We start from the raw sequence: 19,150 nt of genomic DNA on the forward strand, positions 1-19,150 counted from the left end.
CAGGTAAAGAGATGCTGCCCTCCAAGGGTTAAATGAACTGCGCTGTCGTTCCTAGAGAGGCAGGAAATGTTAATAGTGGGGAAGACGATAATGAACGCACCTCGGTTTTATGTTTGGAAAAGATGCTTGGTGAGCTGGGAGCGAGGCTGATGCATGCAGAGGTCGGAATAAGGAGATAAAAGGTGCTGCACTGGCGATATGGGAGGCTTTGGGGAGGGAAATTATCGTAGGTGGGAGGCTCATGTACCCAAATCCAGCTGCAAAGGGGGCTCCAAACAGCTGCCTGTTTATTGCGCGATTCTTTTTGAAGTCTCACCCGCCCCAAAGATCAACTCAGCCCGCCTTGTTTTATGAACAGGGTGGGCGTGTTTGTGTGCACGCAGAAAAGTGGGGAGGTTCAAAGAGAGCTTTTTCCTCTCATCGGCCACCCAACCAATGCTCCAAGATGCCCTTCCCGATCCTCCTACTTTTATTATTATTATTGTTGTATTACCTGCCCTTCACAATAGAAAGTACAATACTGAAAACAGTTTAAAGCAGATTACGTTCATAGCTAGAGAGGGTCCTAAAATATGCCTCTCTCTCAAATGTCAAGGGCCAAGATGCATCTTCAGCATAACTAGGAAACCTGTATAATGAAGGTACCAGACGCACGTCAGTTTAGGGGCTGCCACAGAGAAGGTGTCACTTGCAGACTGGGTTGATCTCCAAGGGCGGCTTCAAAGAAGATCGTGAAAGAACCCCCAAACCCCACCCCGTCCAAGTGAATCCAGGTGGAAAGTGGTCCCTAAAGTGCAGGGGTTTAAGTGGCATGATCTTCCTGCCAGTCCTTCCTGGAGTTTTAGCCAGTCCAAATGGGCTATGAGGTTGTCTTGATGGAAACAGCCTTTCTTGGGCAGGGAGGGGGCAATAGCTGTGCTGGTTTTCTGTGCAGAGCTGTAAGAGCCATCTGTAAATTTCCAGCTTTAGAAAAGGTAGTAAGTTTCCCTTTTACTTGGCTGGCAAGGAGAAGATGGGTGTTGAAACTGACCAGGCTCTAAAGCTACAGGTTTCAGGGCAGAGACAAAAGAAAATAAATGCCTCAAGACTGGACTTGCTGCTCCGCGAGGAGGACATTTCCATATGTCCTCTTGAGCGTTCGGTTAGACTCTCTGCTGTGGCAGTGAAGATAAAACCCACAGGATGGATCGTGCTTCTTTTCCAGGCTTGGCAGCTGCTGGTGACAGCCTTGCACTTGCCTAGCCTTACAGTTGCCTTAGAACATTCAGAGCATGAGTTCCTCACAGTGATAATGAAAATCCATGTAGAATATCCTAGTAGTCCTCATGAGAGCCCTGTAGGGTGGGCCAGGGTGAGAGTCTGTGTGGTGTAGTGGTCAGAGTGTTGGGGTTAGACTGGACAAGACCGAGAATGAAATCTGCACTCATGCCACGCCCCCTCACAGCCACACACCCTAATTCACTTGCTTGTTTTCCATCATCATCTCTACACTTCTTAGTCCTTCCCACACACAATCTCTCCCACCATAGCAGACATTCCTAGGAGCCAATCAGCATGAAAGGGGGGTGGGTTAGTAGCTGAGAAGAGTCTTCTCAGTGACTGACTCACCTCCTTTCATTCTGATTGGCTCCAATCGAAAGGACAAGGAAGCATTTTAGAAGGTTCTTAGTGGGTAACACACTCTCATTCTGATTGGTTTATAAGATGCTGGAGACACAGGAGCCTAGCTGGGATCCTGCTCCCAAAAAAGTAAGGGATCTAAGACCCCCTAAGTTTCTGGACGACTACACCCCTGATTGGGTCAGTAGCCCACTCCTCCCAGCCTATCTTACTGGGTTGTTGTGAAGAAAAAGGGGACATGATCCTGGGTGCCACCCTGAACTCCTGGGACGAGAATGAAAATGTAATTAATAATGATCTGCCCATATTATGACAAAACAAATGGACTGCCTTCAAGTCGATTCCAACTTATGGCGACCCTATGAATAGGGTTTTCATGGTAAGCGGTATTCAGAGGTGGTTTACCAGTGCCTTTGTCATGGCCCCGTCAGAGGACTCCTCAGATGAGGACGACTCGGGAGTAACAGCAGCAGACCCAGGAGCAGCAGGAGACATGGAGGAGCCTCCTGAGAATCCAGCTCCTTCTGCCCCTCAGCTGCAGAGCACCCCAGGGACAGCAGAGGCCCTGCAGCCAGACACAGACAGTGAACAGGATACTCCCCCCTCACCTGCAGAACGTAGACAGCAGAAGGTCAGGCAGAAGAGAGGCAGGCCTGTCTCCTTAAGGCCCAAACGCGGAGGGCTCACACCTGCTGTCCATCCTGCTCTTTATAAGGCACACCTTGGCTGCAGCTTGTTGCTGACTGCAACGTCAGGCGTGGCTTTGTGTAGACCTAGTTTCCCTGCAGCATCTCTTTGACTGACCTCCTTGGCAATTGATCCCGGACCTCCACTGACCTCGCTTCTGGACTTCTGACTCGGCAAGTACGCTTCGGATAGGCCTGGCAGATTTACAACCCGACTGCTGGCTAAGGACTTTCCTTCCCTGACAAAGACCCAGGAATTTCCAGCCCCCCCTGACACTGCTGATGCAGTGTAGAGCTGACAGCCTTCTTCTGAGGCTGAAAGGCAGTGACTGGCCCAAGGTCACCCAGTGAGCTTCATGGCTGTGTGGGTATTTGAACCCTGGTCTCCCAGGTCATAGTCCAATGCTCCAACCACTACACCACCCTGGCTCTAGCTCATATTATAGGGAAGGATAATTTTTCATTTTGCCAACAATGCATTTTGGTGGGTGTATGTTAACTGCAAATAATCAAAATCTGTTAAATGGTAGACATTCAGAGTTGTGGGCAACCCCAGGTAAATTTTGTGAATATCCTCAAATTTGACATCAATTTCCCCCACTTTGGTCTCAGGCAGCTTCTTTTGTCCCTGTGCAGGTGGGAAAGCTTTTACTTTTCCCCACTAGGCTTGACAGTAACTGGAGGCTTTGGAGAAGCAGGAGTGGAGACGATGTACCTGGATTGATTGTGGGGTGGTGAGAAAAGACCTTCTCAGACAGATAGAACAATGTAGAATAAATTAAGGGGGAAATTAAATGCCATTTATTTTGCCGTCACCTGTCTCCCCACACACGCACACACAAGTTGGGACATGGATGGCTGCACTTCTCACCTGGTCCCAGACTCCATTTGCAGTCCACGATGGGAACAGACGTGGCCTGGTTTACTCCTCCTTCATCTCCCCCGTAGGTAGAGCAATGGCACCAGAGGCACAATCTGGATCATCACTTCCTTGTGATGGAATGGAAAGAGCTGCTGTTCAGTCCCCATGGGTAAGAAAAGGATCCCCTTTGTTGGCAGTGGGAGGTCTGCAGGGAACATGACTCTTTCCCTTTTGGTCTTACAAGATGTCGGGTTGACCAAGTAAGGCTGCGAACTCGACTGTGTCTCTCTCATGACATCTTCAGTCCTGCAGAAAAATGAAAATACAACCACAAAGCTTTCCTGGCTAGCTGAATAGTCTTCTTCCATGGACATTGTTTTTAAATTCATCCTGTGCTGGGTTTTTTTGGTGCTGTTTTTAATTGTTTTATCTGCCTTTATTATATCTTGTACATTGTCTTGAGACATATGTGGAAGGCAATGAATAAGTAAGAGCTCTATTAAATACACAAGAGATTTTGATGTATGTAGGAGTTTATTTCTGAGCAGACACTCTTTATCTTTTTCTTTCAGTGGCTGGTGTCCTTTGAGGAGGTAGCTGTGTATTTCACCAAGGGGGAGTGGGATCTCCTAGATCCGGGCCAAAGAGATCTTTACAAAGAAGTCATGTGGGCGAATTATGGGAATGTGGTCTCTCTGGGTAAGGATAGATTTTCCTTGGTTGATAGATGATGAAAAGGATGAGTTGTTCTATCTATCCATCCATTCCTGGACATAGTGATGCCAGTGTGGAAATGGGTGGCTGGGCCATGTGTGCTGGACATTATTTATTATTCATTAAATTTATTAGTTGCTTTTCTTCATAAAAATGAACCCAAAGCAACATACAATAAAAATATTAAAATCAATATAAAATACAAATAAGTTTTTAAAACACACAATACATGGATAAGATGGTGGAACAACCCACTTCCCTAAAAGACACTACAATGTCAAACGCCGTCTCAAAAATTAAGCGCTGAATGCCTAGGAGAAGAGGAATGTTTTTGCCTGGCACCTAAACATAGATAATGATGGCACCAGGTGTGCCTCACTGGGCAAAGCGTTCCATAAGCAGGGGGCCACCACTGAGAAGGCCCAGTCTCGTGTCACCATCCTCTGCACCTCCCTTAGAGAAGGCACACAAAGACGGGCCTCAGATGCTGAATGCAGGGTCTGGGTTGGTTCATAAGGGGAGAGGCGGCCCTTGTGCTTCTTATGCCACACTGCTGGACCTGTGCTGAGACCATTTTGAAAAATGTACAATGCCATTTTTGGAGAGATGAGGCTTGCAAAGTTAAGTCACTTGTCACCGATGATTTTTCGCTGTTCTCCTCCTGCAGCTCAGGACAGATGAGGTGGTAGTCTTTAGACTCCTGTTGGGGACTTTAGGGATTTAATCCTTTATTTATTTATTTATTTATTTTGTATCTCTCTTCATCTTTCAAAAGAAGTCTCTAAGCGGTTTACAGTATTAAAAATTGTGCATGTAGAATGATACAAAACATTTTAAAAGATCTTAAACAGCAGAATAAACCAAAGCAACTAACCCAGCAATCACAATAGCTGCTGGCAGATCAACGCACAGAAATACGACCGAGGCAACCAGCCCCCCCCCCCAAATAAACAAGCACATGTGTACAGGTAGCATCATCACGCCCACTTCTGCTGCTGCCTCCCCAACTTACACTGTCACCAAAAGGTAGGGCAAAACTATACACTCCTCTCACCAGGAAGCACCTGCAATCATTCCATCCCCACACAACACCCGTAAAAACAACAACGGGGCAACATCCTCATCCTGAGGATAATCCAGAAAAGGTTGATCCGCAGTAGCGCTAGTTGTGTGTCCAGTGGATTTAGAGATGCATTTTGTTGAAGCCATCCAGCCACCACACTCTTCTTCTCTGTCAGTAGCTGGCATACTCCATTAATGCCTTATAGGCCAACATCTTGTGCTCAGGATGCTCCCCCTCGGCTGAGAGCCGCAGGACAAGGGCCCTATAAAAAAAGTGTGTCGAAACTACATGTTACGGTGAAAGACTTAAGCATAGCTGTCCGACGTAGATGCTAGTGTACCCAGGCTGTGGTCTGAAGGCACATGACGCCAGCTCCCTGCTGAAGCTAAGCATGGTCAGGTCTGGTCAGTGCCTGGATGGGAGACCGCCTGGGAACCATATGTAAGCCGCCTTGGGTTTCAATCATGAAAAGAAAGGCAGGGTAGAAATGTAATAAATAAACAAATAATAGTGTAATGTGTGGGTATCAGGGATAGGGAGCCTTAGGGTGGGGGCCAAATCTGACCCTCTAGGCCGGTCTCTCTGGCCCTTGGGATTCGCCCCTCCCAAGCCACACCCCTCGCCCTTTGCCACCTTTTTGCCTGGTTGCAAGGTCGCTTTGAACACTGATACTGCCTCTTGTTTGTCTGGAAGGAGGAGTGAGGTTGGTGTGTTAGTATGGAGAAAACACAAGCCTATCGTACAAAGGTAAAATTCTCACTCAACGCTTTGTCCAGTTTTGCCTGCCAATGGCACATGGTCCCCGGAAGGTTGGCCAGGAGGGTGGGGCCCTACTGTACTGTTTGGGACCAGGATACCTGAAAGACCGTCTTACCCCTTATATACCCAGTCAATCACTGAGCTCTGCAGATGAGGGCCTCTTGCAGATACTATCTTATCAGGAGGTCTGTTCAGCACAACATAGGAAACGGACTTTAGTGCGGCAGCATCTACCCTTTGGAATTCCCTCCCCTTAAATATTAGACAGGCGCCATCTCTGTTATCTTTTGGGCACCTGCTGAAGACCTTCCTCTTTCAACAAGCCTTTTAAGTAGAGACCTTATCCCAGGCTGCGTCTGTGTTGGAATTGCTTGTTAATATGTTTTTAAGCCTTTTTTAAAAAAATGTTTTTAAAGATGTTTTGTTTTAATATATTTTTAAGTCTGTTTTTATGATGTTTTAAAGTGTTTTTAGTGCTTTTGTTTGCCACCCTGGGCTCCTGCTGGGAGGAAGGGCAGGATATGAATGAATGAATGAATGAATGAATGAATGAATGGGCAGGTGGTGACATTAGCAAGGATGCAGAGCCAATTTGGGGCAGCTTGCTCTAGGGCCCTCCAAAATCTGGAGCTGACACTGAGCAATAAATTTGTTGCTGCATGATTTTAGTGATGATCACAAAATTAGACGGCTTTAACAGATGACTAGATAAATTGATGGATGATAAGGCATCTCCAGAGGCCTCTCGCTGGCCGCTATGGAAATGTTAAACCAGTATCAACATATGCCCAAACTATAAATAGATGGCACTGCTTCCACAGTGCCAGTGAACTTAATGTACATTCATTGCCAGAAAGATTCTGCTGGGTTCACATGTCCCTGTCGCATTCATCTGTAGGATATAGAAGATGTTAATTTTCCCTATGCTTTGATTTTGGGAGGGGGTCAGAGCAATGGGTGGACTTAAAATGGCTGAATGTTTTGTAGTGATTAGCCTGTCTGTTTCCCTGAAAGAAATCCCCAAGCCAGACCTCATCTCCTGGCTGGAAGGAAGAGGTGACTCATTTCTCCAGGGCTGTGAAGAAGGGGAGAGATCAGCAGGTATGAACTTCAGTTTGTGATGGGACCACTTCTTGCTTGGATATTGGGGGCGGGGACAGATTGCCTGGAGAATTCTTCATCTTGTGTTGTAACATATTGAGGGTGATCCATCAGGCTGTGGTTTCCCCTGGTTGTGACTTGTGGCTTCACCCTCCTAGCTGATGTACGCTTGACACTCACTAAGTCTCCCTTCCCAAATTTTGTTCCTTTTTTCCTTTGGGGTTTAGGTGAGATCTGGAGGCTGAAATGGCCCCATCCCGTATGGTTCCATCTGTGGCTTTAGGCTTGTTTTCTGCTCCGTCACAAAAAGTCACAGAAACTAAGACCAAAGCTGATTGGACGGGAGTGGATGTGTGTCACAGAGGCAGAAGGACATGAATCGCCAGCATTTTCCAAGCAGGCACTACTAGTAGAGCTAGCAAATGGTACTACACAGGAAGAAGGTGATACAATATTGCAATATCCCTTTCGCAAAGCACTATGTGATTGGAGAGCCCTGGTAAAATCATTCCCTCTGATTAGAAGCCAGCCCTGTCAGTCACAAAAGAGTTCTCCCTCCCCCCGTCCTTACCTTTGTGGTGCCCTTATATGGCAACCTTTGGGAGAAACCTTTCCATTTTTGCATATGCCGCAGTCTTCTGCTCAGACAAGTTAAGATTCTGGAGTTTGCATCCACAAGACACAGTGATGGCCACCAACTTGGATGGCTTTGAAAGAGGATTAGGCAAATTCATGGAGGACAGGGCTATCAGTTAGGAGTTATTTGTTGCGTGTGTGCATGTATAGATCATACAGGGATGGAATCCAAGAGCCGTTTAGAACAGGAATAAGATAGGCCAGGCAAGTTTCTTGTACGAGTCTTTACTAGGCAAAGACATTAGACACAGTTCTCTCTTCACAGACATTTCCCCCACACTCTGAGACACAGCAAGATGTTCCCTTATCTACTTCCCAGCCAGCTTCTGACCTTGGCAAACCTGGCGCTCTGTTCTTTCAGCTTAACCCTTCTGCTTCAGGTTTCTCTCTCTCTGCTAAAAACCCTGTCTGTGAGTCTCACAGCATGCTTCACTGACCAACATTATTGGCCACCAAATCCCATCAGCCCCAGCCAGTCAGGAACAGTTGAGGCTCTTCCACTAGGGCTACTGGGACACAGCCCTTCCAAGCAGAATATCAAGCAATAATAAAAAAAAAACACCCCAAAATCTCAAAGCCACTTGTTTTATACTTCCATGTGAGCTTAAGACGTGCATATCTGTCAGTCTCCTGTCATCTGGCCAATTGGTACTCTGCGCCACTTAGCCAATATTAAATTTATACCCCGCCTTATGGCCAAAAGGCCCTCAAGGCGGCTTACAAAAACACAAATATAACACATCATAATACATCAATACAATAATGCAATTCTCAAAATTAAATGACAAGTAACATTATTAAAACAAAAGGAAAAACATGTAAATGTGTCACGATAAGAGAACCACATGCAGCCAGTTTTTTTATACTAGATATGCTCTGCTCCGAAGGCAAAACAGTCTCAATTTGAAAGGACACAAATTGGCTCTTCTTCAGCTTTTTCAAGACCTGGTCTTCATGACTCCCCAAAACGCCGTCCTCCATTTTGTAACTTAGAGACGAGAGACCTTCATTTTCCTCTTCACGCAGTATGAAGTACCTGCTTTGCCAGCCTTGGATTAGGTTGGTGTATTTGCTCAGAGAGCCCTCGAGCACCGTCTCAGTCTTCCTGCCTGCCGCCAGCCCCCCCCCAGTGCCGCCAGTGCTCCCTCCCGGACTGGCTGCGACTGAACAGGGGCTGCTGCTACTCCCGCCACCTCCATCAGGCCTCCCAGTTGGTGCATCTGCCGCTCCTTGCCAACCAGGGAGCCCCTGGCTGGTGGATGAACAAGGAGAAGAGCGTGCCGAGGTGAGGCGGCTGCTACTCCGGCTGCTGCTGTTACTGCTGCCCCCGCCCCAGTGAACCAGCAAGCAGGACAGGGATGTCCACAGGTGTCAGGATCCAAGATGGTTGGATTCCAATGATTTCCAAGGATTCCAATGGTTCCCAGACTTTCTGTCATGAGCCACTTGAAAATTGCTGAGGGTCTTGGCTTGAACATTTACTTATTTTTCTTCCTGATATAGCAATTGTAATATGCTAGATGCTGTATGGTTTTTAATTACATTTGTATTGCTGCTTTTATTTCTTATCTTGCATTTTGTTGTGTTACAATTTGAAATCAGTTCAGTTGAATTCAATTCGAATTGTGATACAATCTAAGAAATAAAAGAAGCAATACAATTAAAAATCAGTATGAATATCCAATGGAGACACACCATGGACCACCAGAATGAAGCTCAAACCACAGTTTGGGACCCCCTTATCTATTCTGAGCATGCTCAGAGCTGTTTCCTTGAAGGTCACACCCACACAGTACGTTTCTGGAAGACTGTTTGCTTCCCTGATCAGCCTTACCATTTGCTTATTTTATTTCATTGTCCCGCCTATTTGTGTGAGCACCATTGGAAAGACTGAGTCTTCTCTTTGTACAATAAATGTTTTTTACTTAAACCATTTTTGTTGCAATTCTGTACGTACCTATTAGGGAGCAATCGCCATGATATCTAGTGGGGCATACCTCTGAGTAATGTACAGTCATTGTGGCATGAACCCACACTAGGAATTGTGACAGCAGCGATCCCTTCTGAACCAAAGTAAGACACTTTTCAATTTAGTTAGGTGCTATTTGTAAAACTAGAGAGCCAGTGTGGCATAGTGGTTAGAGTGCTGGACTATGACCTGGGAGACCAGGGTTCGAATCCCCACACAGCCATGAAGCTCACTGGCTGAACTTCGGCCAGTCACCGCCTCTCAGCCTCAGAGGAAGGCAATGGTAAATCCCCTCTGAATACCGCTTACCGTGAAAACCCTATTCATAGGGTCGCCATAAGTCGCGATCGACTTGAAGGCAGTCCATTTCCATTTGTAAAACTAATGCTTACATGTCCACAGTTTCTTGGCAAGGAAGGAAGATGGGGAGAAAACCAGAACTTGGCTGTGCCCCTGTGACCTCATTGGCCACCCCTCCCCCCGTGAGTGGCCCTGCCTCTTCCAGTGGGCACCAGCTGCCGCTGGTGGGCAGAGAAGGCTTTGTTGAATCAGGACTGGCGATGATATGGGACCAAGATGTCAGGCATAGAGAACAATCTGGAATAAATTCAGGGAGGAGGGAAAAGTGAAATGCTATGTATTTATGTGCTCCAAAAGTTGTGACGCCTTATAATCTTGAAAGCTACGAAACCCAAATGTGTACAAAGGGTGAAAGACTTGCCATCTCCTCCCTGTTTCTCCTCCACTGGTGCATGAACAACTCCACTTCTCATCTAGTCCCAGACCCAGTCTCTTCTCTCTTTGCAGCACAGCAGTAGGAGTCCCGGAGTTGACGTGGTTTACCCTTCCTTTGTCTCTCCCACAGGCAGAGCAATGGCAACACAGGCCCAGTCTGGTCTGTCGCTTCCTTGTGGTGGCATGGAAAGAGCTGCCGTTCACCCATCTCAGGTAAAGGAGGGATCATCGCAGAGGCCCAGCGTGGATGCCTTCCTCTGTGTCGGTGGTGGGAGATCTGGAAGAAATAGGCCTCTGTCCCTTCATTTTTGTTGCTTCGAGATGTCAAGGTGATCAAGGCATCACATCTCCTTTCAAACTGGGAGCACCATCAGATGTGCAGAGATTTGTATGAACGTAGGAATTTATTTCTGAGTAGAGATTCTGTCTTTTTCTTTCAGCAGCTGGTGTCCTTTGAGGAAGTGGCTGTGTATTTCACCAAGACGGAGTGGGATCTCCTCTTCCCAGGCCAACGTGATCTCTACAAGGAAGTCATGCTGGAGAATTATGGGAATGTCATCTCCCTTGGTAAGGATGCTTTTCCATGATTGATAGATGCTTGATGGGTTGCATTCCTCCTCTTGGTATTCATCACTGCACTGTAGAGGCGCCAGTGTGGAAACGGATGGTCATGCCGAGTGCTCTGGAGATGCCTTCCTGTGCCACAGTCTGCTGGACCTGCATTTGGCTGACACTATTTGGAAAAATGTAAAATGCCATTTTGGGGGAATGTGATGCTTGCAAAGTTAAGTCACTTCTCACTGATGTGAATGCAATACTTCCTTGTTTTCTTCCTTCACAAACAGGATAAATGTGATGGTTTTGCCTTCCTGTTGAGAAGCTTGTTTTTCTATATGAAATTATTTTCTGTCTATGTATTTTGTTTATTCTTTTGCTTTTATTGTTAAATCACATAAAAATGTTTTACAGGAAGGGAGGGATTCTTAAACAAATAAATGTAATAGAGCAAGAACACCCAAAATGTGGAGCTGACCCTGAGCATAGAGAAGGGATAAGTGGCCAATTTTCACAATGGAGAGATGAAAGTTGTGAGTCTTCCCATGACCTCTGCTAGGACTGGTGCTTCTTTACTTGGTTATACAAACCTGTGACACAACCACACTTGAAATACTCTGTATACTTTTGCTTGCCGCACGTAAAAAGGATATTGTAGAACTGGAAAAGGTGCAGAAAAAGGCAACCAGTACATTCAGAGGCAGAAACAACTCCCCCAACGAGGTTAAAACGTCTCTGTGTGTGTGTTTTAAGATTTTTTCTCCCTCACTCATAATATTAGAACTTCTGCTCATCCAGTGAAACTGAATGATGGCAGACTGAGGACAGACTATAGGAATGGCTTTTTAAATATTTCAGCTCTGCAATTTGGTGCTACCAGGTTTTGTTGATGCCTACCAAATTAGATGGTTATAAAAGATTATGAAGGATATCCAAGGCATGATGACTATATGCTACCTCCAGGATCGAAGGCAGCTTGCCTTTGAATATCAGTTGCTGGGGGAGCAGAAGAGGGTTATAGTCATCTTGGGCTTCCCAGAGGCATCTGGTTGTCCTCTGTAGGCACAGTGCCCAAAATTAGAAACAGCTGGTGCTGCTTGAACTGAGCTGATGTTAATTTCCCCCACTCTTGGCTTTTGAGAGGGGGTCAAAGCCTTGAAATGCCTTAATATTTTGAAGTCATTAGCCTCTCTCTTTCCTTGCAAGAAATTCCCAAACTAGATCTCATTTCCTGGCTGGCAGAAGGAGATGGTCCGTTTGCCTGGGGCTGTGAGGAAGAGGAGAGATCAGCAGGTACGTGCTTCAGTTTGTGGTGGGACCAGGTCTTGGGGGCAGGGGGAATTCCTCGGTTAATATGTTCTATGTTTAATCTCACCAAGGACAGTCTGGTCCACAAGGCTGTGAATTCTCTGGGCGAACATGTCCCAAGTGCCAATCCCCATCACTAGTCCCCGTAAAGCACGGGTGGGGAATCTGTGGCCCCCCAGAGGTTATTGGACTCCAACTGCCATTGCTGCAACCAGGATGGCCAATCATCAGGGATTATTGGAGATGCCTTTCGGAGTGTCTACCAACCACAAAATTTGGTTTGGTCCCAGATTTGGTGCCTCAGAAAACAGCCTGTTTCAGCCTGGAGCACTACGGAGGCTGCCTGATTCAGTCTGGGTCCAAATCTTATTTTGGAAAAACAGCAGGATGTGCCTCATCCAATTGCTGTTACGGGATTTAAAAAAAAAATGATACATTTTTAAAAGGCTATAACTTTTTCCATTTTGACAGGATCAGATGAAATGTGTAGTCATAATACCCTCTTGAGAGTGGATAAAGTCTGCAAAAATGCAGGAAAATAGGTCCAGTGTATGTGTGCATTTTTAAAGTTTAATGTAAGGAACCATCTATAATATTTTCAAATTGATTGCAAGGGGAGAAAACTTTCAGGGGTTTGCTTGCCTCCCTGTGGCTTTGTGAGCAGTGATTTTAGTATGAAAATGGTACGCATGGTGGAGATGCCCCTAGAAAAGAAAGCTACAAAATTTCAGAAGAATGGGTGCAGGGCCTAGGGAGTTAAGATTAAACCTGCTGGATGTTAGCTGGTGAGGCATTTCCCTTACAGCACTGGAACCTTGTGTTGTGTAGGTCTTGGATGGGGAGTCACTCCTTTGTATCTGACCATCTACACTTTTAATTGCAGCCCACTTAGGATCCACAGAATTCTCCATTAGCTGCACTCTCTTTTGGACCACATAACTGCTGTTGATTCTGACCATCTATTCTTTTGATTGATGCCCATTTAATAGAATCCAGGAAACAATTATCCTTTTCCAGTTTAGTGTGTTTCTTCTTTCCCTAGCCTGGCTGCAGTTCCATTTCCCCCTTTTACATAACCTGGTGGAACCTGATTTCACAGTTTTATCAGAGAAAGAAAAAAACCCACATGTGTGCATGCACGCACGCACGCACGCACACACACACATATCCCTTGTGAAATCAAGTAGGAAATGAACCAGAAAGGAATTCATGTTATTGAGTAACATATTCATAGGTGACATAGGTTTCAACAGAGAGAAGAGGGAACACTCTTGGAAGTCTGGAAAAAACAAATCCTTGATGAAGCCCTAACCAATTTTTTTCTTTTTTTCTCCAAGCAGGTGATAAGCAAGACAATAAAAACTATAGGGAACCATTGGAAACAACCCATGAAGTGGAAAAAGAGATGCTTTTAAATCAAAGGAGACAAAATAGGGGAGAGGGAAACCAATTAAAGAATGGGAGGAAGAAATCTTCTCATTCTCAGGGTGCTGACATGCATGAACTCCTGAATCCAGATCACAATGGAAAGCAACAGAAAAAGCGTCTAGTGTATGGGGAAATATTCAAAGGTAAATCTGTATTAAATAAACGTTGCAGAGCCCACACAGTGGAGAACCCATATAAATGCATGGACTGTGGAAAGAGCTTCAACATGAGAGGAAATCTTAATGTACATCAAAGAATCCACACAGGGGCAAAACCATTTCAATGCATAGAGTGTGGGAAAAGCTTCAGTGTGAATGGAAGTCTTATTAGACATCAAAGAATCCATACAGGGATGAAACCTTATAAATGTATGGTATGTGGAAAAAGCTTCAGCGATAAAGGAAATCTTACTAAACATGAAAGAACCCACACAGGAGAAAAACCTTATAAATGCTTGGAATGTGGAAAGAGTTTCAACATGAAAGGAAGTCTTACTAGACATCAAAGAACCCATACAGAAAAGAAGCCATGTAAATGCATGGAGTGTGGAAAGAGCTTCAGAAATACTGGAAAGCTTACTGCACATGAAAGGATCCATACGGGGGAGAAACCATACAAATGCATAGAGTGTGGGAAAAGTTTCAGTGTGAATGGAAGTCTTACTAGACATCAAAGAATCCATACAGGGGTGAAACCATATAAATGTATGGTATGTGGAAGGAGCTTCAGCGACAAGGGAAATGTTACTAAACATAAAAGAACGCACACAGGGGAGAAACCATATAAATGCATGGAGTGTGGAAAGCGCTTTCACGTGAGAGAAAATCTTAATGTACATCAAAGAACCCACACAGGCAAGAAACTATATAAATGCATGGAGTGTGGAAAGTGCTTCAGAAATACTGGAAAGCTTATTGTACACGAAAGAACCCACACGGGGGAGAAACCATACAAATGTATGGTATGTGGAAAAAGCTTCAGAGATAAGGGAAATCTTACTAGGCATCAAAGAATCCACACAGGGGAGAAACCATATAAATGTATGGTATGTGGAAAGAGCTTCAGTGATAAGGGAAATCTTACTAAACACGAAAGAACCCACCCAGGAATAAAACTACATAAATGCATGGAGTGTGGAAAGAGCTTCAGTAGTGATGAAAACCTTAATCTTCATGTAAGAACACACACACCAGAGAAACTATATAAATGCATGGAGTGTGGAAAGAGTTTCAGCATGAGGGGAAATCTTAATGTGCATCAAAGGATCCACACAGGGGAGAAACCATATCAATGCATGGAGTGTGGAAAGAGCTTCAGTGATGGGGGAAATCTTACTAGACATGAAAAAATCCACAAAGGAGTGAAGCCATATAATTGTATGCAGTGTGGAAAAAGTTTCAGCACTGTTGAAAACTTTGTTGTACATCGAAGAACCCACACAGGGGTGAAACCATATAAATGTATGGTATGTGGGAAAACCTTCAGTCAGAGTGGAAGCCTTACTAGACATCAAAAAATCCACACAGGGGTGAAACCGTATAAATGTATGGTATGTGGAAAGAGTTTCAGAGAAGAAGGAAATCTTACTAAACACAAAAGAATCCACACTGGGGAGAAACCCTATAAATGCATGGAGTGTGGAAAGAGTTTTAACATGAGAGAAAGTCTTAATGTACATCAAAGAATCCACACAGGAAAGAAACCATATATGTGCATGAAGTGTGGAAAGAGCTTCAGAAATACTGGAACACTTACGGTACATGAAAGAACCCACACAGGAGAGAAACCATATAAATGCATGATATGTGGAAAAGGCTTCAGAGATAAGGGGAATCTTACTAGACATCAAAGAATCCACAAGGGTGAAACCATATAAATGTATGGTATGTGGAAAGAGCTTTAGTGATAAGGGAAATCTTACTAAACATGAAAGAACTCACACAGAAATGAAATTGCATAAATGCATGGAGTGTGGAAAAAGTTTCAACCAACAGGAAGCTTTAATGTACATGGAAGAACCCAGACAGGGGAGAAACCATATAAATGCTTGGAGTGTGGAAAGAGCTTCACTGACACGGGAAATCTTACTAGACATGAAAAAATCCACATGGGCAAAACCATATAAATGCATGGAATGTGGAAAAGCTTCAGCACTGTTAAAAACCTTGATGTACATCAAAGAACCCACGCAGGGAGAAACCATATAAATGCCTGGAATGTGGAATGAGCTTCAATAACAGAAAACCAGACATCAAAGAACCCATATGGGAGAAACCATATAAATGGTTAGTGTGTGGAAAGACCTTCATTCAGTGTATCCTATCTTACATCAAGGAACCCAAACAGAGGAAAAACCATAAAAATGCATGGAGCAACAAATGAAGTCTAGCAAAAACAGGAACCTCAACATAAAGCAAACCACCCACACATGCAAGAAGCTTATAAAAGTCCTTTTTTACTTACCCGGTGGCCAACTAAGCTGGTGCTCAATCAGGATCAAAGATGTAGCTAGTATAGAAGCAGGATTCACAGCACAACTGTACTGATTCTGGAAAGGCACTGATGCTAAGGAAGACCAGTCAGTACCAGGAACTGGAATATAAACAGAAGCCAAGTCAAAGGTTCCCAAGAGCCTTAAAGAAGGCTGACCAAAGAAAATCTACAGAGCTGTTATCCCAACAGACACTCAGGTGAGACTGAGAGATTTCTGCCTGTACAGCCAGTCACTCCAGAACCATGCAGGGTTTCAAAATAAACAAAGACTCTTTATGGCTTCTCCTTCCTCCAGAATATACCCTTTCTTCTGAGTTGTTCCTAATGGTGAAGCATTCTGGCAGCTTTACATGTGTCCCATTGGCTCTGGATTTCCCATCTGGTCCACCACCATTTTGGATCCTGCATCATGGGAGATTGTGGGAGAGAGTCTGGATTGAGGTGAAGTGAGGGCTTCATCCAAAGGGAGCTGGCAGGATATCCTTGGGACAGGGTAGCTTATTAGTTATATATACCATCCTTCCGCCCAGAGGAGCCAGGGTGACAGTTTAGCAGGCTGTTGTGATAGAATAGAGATCTATCATTTGGAGGCAGGCGGAGGCAGTATGCTTCTAAATTCCAGGAAACCGCAAGAGAGAGGGCTCTTTCCAATCGGGTCCTGCTTGTGGATTTCCCATGGTTGGCCACTGTGAGAACAGGATGCTGGACTAGATGGGCCATTGGCCTGATCCAGCAGACTCTTCTTATTTTCCCAAACCGGAAATGATTCAAGGGAGAATTCCCCTTGAATTGAAGATAGACTTACATTTTCTTGCCAGAATAAACTAGATGAGTTGCATCTACTTGTGCAGTCTAAATTTATAGATAAGGGTCCATAGCATTCTTGAAAGCTCTTATGTTATACAAAAATAAATTCATTTAAAAAGGTAACATGGACAGTTACATAGAAGTTAAAACAAAAAAAAAATTAGAATTTTTTTAATCTCCCTAATCTGCTTCACATTCTTTCTCATCTCACAAGCTGAACTCAGAGGCAGGCTACATTCTGAATTGCAGCCCAAAGCTCAAAGCTCACATCCAGGTTAACATCTTCCCCACGCCTCCTTCTTTGAATGAAATTTTCCACAGGGTGCCATGCCTCCTCCTTGGATGAGGTCTCCCCAGTCATACTGGTCATACTGAATCCTGAGAAAACTTCTAAGTGCTTGGGGTGTTGAAAGATTGTATTCAACACCTTACTATACATCAGAGCTTCCCAAACTGTGGTCTGCGGACCCGATGTTTTTTTGAAGAGCAACAGCAGCGGCTGCTCCAATAATCTAAGCCTGGGCTTTGCACGTGTCCTGCTAAGTTTCTGTTTGTTATGTGCCCATTAACGTTAGCTTTTAGCTTCCTCTGCGGAGCTCAAGGTTCTCCCCCTCCGCAGTTTGTGCTTACTACAACCCTGTGAGGTAGGTTAGGATGAGAGACGGGTACTGACCTAAGGTCACCCAGTGAGCTTCATAGCCGAGTGAGGATTTGAACCTTGTCTCCCAGGTCTTCTCTCATTTAATATAATAATAATAAATTTAATTTATGTGTCGCCTATCTGACCAATGGCCACTCTAGGCGACTTACATATGGAAAATTAAAACACAATACAATAAATACAATTACAAATTAGAACAATGCAGCAGCAAAAGCAGTAATAATACAGGGCATGAGGCATTTAATCATAGCAGTTAGCCCTCCCCGGAAATCCCGAAGGCCTGTTGAAAGAGCCAGGTCTTTAAGGCTTTGCGGAAGACATTTAGGGAAGAGGCGTGCCGTAGATCTTGTGGGAGGGAGTTCCAGAAGGTGCGGGCCACCACTGAGAAAGCCCTCTCTCTAGTTCCCGCCAGTCTAGCTGTTTTTGTTGGCGGGATTGAGAGAAGGCCCTGTGTGGCTGATCGTGTCGGGCGGCATAATTGGTGGCGTTGAAGGCGCTCCTTTAGATAAACTGGGCCGAAACCGTATAGGGATTTAAAGGTTAATACCAACACCTTGAATTGGGCCTGGAAAACAACAGGAAGCCAGTGTAGATCGAACAACACAGGTGTGATGTGATCCCGGCGGCGACTATTCGTAAGTAATCGAGCCGCCGCGTTTTGTATAAGTTGTAGTTTCAGGACCGTTTCAAGGGTAACCCCACGTAGAGCGCATTACAGTAATCCAATCGAGAGGTGACCAGGGCATGTACTACCAGTGGGAGCTGATGAACAGGAAGGTAGGGTTGCAGCCTTCGTATGAGGTGTAGTTGATACCAGGCTGCCCGGCTCACTGCCGAAATCTGAGCCTCCATGGACAGCCTGGAGTCAAGTACAACCCCAAAGCTACGGACCTGGTCCTTCAGGGGAAGACTCACCCCGCTGAACTTCAGGTCAACATCTCCCAACCTTCTCTTGTCCCACACAAGCAGCACCTCGGTCTTATCGGGGTTCAGCTTCAGCCTGTTCTTTCCCATCCATCCACTCACGGATTCCAGGCACTTGGACAAGGTCTCCACAGCCAACTCTGGTAAAGATTTAAATGAGAGATAGAGCTGAGTGTCATCTGCATATTGGTGACACTGCAGCCCAAATCTCCTAATGATTGTCCCTAGCGGCTTCATGTAAATGTTAAATAGCATGGGAGAGAGGATAGAACCCTGTGGCACACCACAATTGAGAGGCCAAGGGTCTGAAACCTCCTCCCCCAATGCTACCTGTTGGCACCTATTGGAGAGAAAGGAACGGAACCACTGCAATACAGTACCTCCAATTCCCAATCCCTCCAGGCGATGTAAAAGGATACTGTGGTGAACAGTATCAAAAGCCGCTGAGAGATCGAGGAGGACAAGAAAGGTGAATTCTCCCCTATCTAATGCCCTCCTCATATCATCTACCAGAGCGACCAAGGCTGTTTCAGTTCTGTGACCAGTCCTGAAACCCGATTGGTATGGATCCAAGTAATCCGTTTCATCCAAGTGTGTTGACAACTGGTTGGCCACCACTCGCTCAATGACCTTGCCCAAGAATGGAAGATTCGAAATTGGGCGAAAGTTATTAAGAACTTGGGGATCCAAGGAGGGCTTCTTTAAGATGGGCTTTACAATTGCCTCCTTGAAAGCTAATGGCATCACACCCTCTTGCAAGGATGCGTTTACCACCGCTTTGATCCCCTCACCCAATTTCTCTTTGCAGCTCACTAGGAGCCACGATGGG

The 19,150-nt window shown here is 45.2% G+C and overlaps 1 pseudogene; it reads left to right on the forward strand.

Annotated features, from left to right (window-relative positions):
• Positions 1 to 89: 89 nt before the first annotated feature.
• LOC133381171 (zinc finger protein 420-like) lies at positions 90 to 17,061 on the forward strand (annotated as a pseudogene).
• The last annotated feature ends 2,089 nt before the right edge of the window (positions 17,062 to 19,150 follow it).

Source organism: Rhineura floridana, chromosome 3, assembly GCF_030035675.1.
Source record: "Rhineura floridana isolate rRhiFlo1 chromosome 3, rRhiFlo1.hap2, whole genome shotgun sequence".
Taxonomy (NCBI): domain Eukaryota; kingdom Metazoa; phylum Chordata; class Lepidosauria; order Squamata; family Rhineuridae; genus Rhineura; species Rhineura floridana.